This window comes from Elephantulus edwardii, unplaced genomic scaffold (genome assembly GCF_000299155.1).
Source record: "Elephantulus edwardii isolate Elephantulus edwardi_28Jun2011 unplaced genomic scaffold, EleEdw1.0 scaffold00028, whole genome shotgun sequence".
Taxonomy (NCBI): Eukaryota; Metazoa; Chordata; class Mammalia; order Macroscelidea; family Macroscelididae; genus Elephantulus; species Elephantulus edwardii.
Genome location: NW_006399778.1, coordinates 3,419,215 through 3,420,675, shown reverse-complemented (window position 1 = coordinate 3,420,675; position 1,461 = coordinate 3,419,215).

Genomic DNA, 1,461 nt, shown 5'->3' with positions numbered 1-1,461 from the left:
AAAAAAATGCACACACAAGCATTCACTGAAATGTTATTTTTAAAACAAACAAAAAGTGGTTAAAAACATCAAGAAAGCACTTGCTAGCTATAAAGAAGAAAAATAACATGGAACTACACAGAATAGGAAAACAGGTCTCTAGGGAGCAGTTATTTATCTCTGGTTCTACATGGCTTCCTGCAAGACCATGTATTTGTTTGTGAGGGGAGGACACACAGAGTTAGAACAGAATGACTTTGGAACATATTTCCATTTGAAATCAGAAAAACACAGCATAAATTACTGTGTTCTGTGTTGTCTTTGTAGTCCTTTGAGTGGGTCAGCCATCTGCTAGCCCACAAAGATCAGAATTCTTCTTGGATGCCAACAGTCTCTGTTGTGCTTTCACTACAGACTTGGAAATTTATCTCTAGGATGGGTTGACAAAATTTTGAAAGCTCAGTCGATACGCCAGATGGATATATTAAGTATTTAAAAGAATATGTACATGTACTTACTCAGTGACCATATTAAGTTGTTATATTTCAAATAAGAAGTAGTAGTTAGAAAAATAATTTATTGACTTCTAAGGCATTTATGAAAAAAAAGGTACTTTTTATTCAACTAAGAATGTTTTATTTAACTTTAAAATCCACAGTACTTTATTCATAGTAGACATTTGTTAGATATTATATCATCTTAGGCACACTGCCATGCATGTAATTGTTGTTGTTAGATGCTCTTGAGTACGACTCATAGTAACCCTGTGTCTGAACCCATCCTATCCTGTGCTGTTGTTAAGCTTTTCTAGAATTAACATTCAGCAGATTATAAACTTCAGCAATGACATCTGTTATCAGGAAGGGCTAGGAAAAAAGGTACAATGCTTGGAAAGGTAGAAGGTCAATGAAATACAGGAAAGACCCTTAACAAGATTGAGTGATACAGTGACTACAGCAGTGGACTAAAGCACCGTGGAAATTATGAGGATGTTTTATGATTAAGCACTGTTTTGGTTTGTTAACTTCAAGTCGAGTCACTATGAGTTGGAGTTGACTCAGTGGCATGTAACAGCAACTTGTGTCAGGTACAGTTTTAAGATTGTATTAACAGTTTTTTATGACCATTATGTATACAAGTTTATTAGAGTGTAGTGATTCCTGGCAAAGCACACTACTTTTTCTACAACTTTGTTTTTCTTTAGTGGTCTATAATTCGAAGTCATAATCGTCTTATTGTTTGTTAAGGTTTCTACTAATGGCCTATATAACCTAGCACACACACACACAGAAATAATTTTTTTAAATATCCCACATTAAAACTTAAGTTTTAGGGGAGCTCTGGTGGCCTAGTGGCAAGGAGCTGCAACTACAATCCCAGAGGCGCACGGTTCGAATCCACCAGATGCTCTGCCGGGGAAGGAGGGACAATCTCCTCCTGTACCAGTCAGATCTGATTTGATGGTACACGCACACACACAAA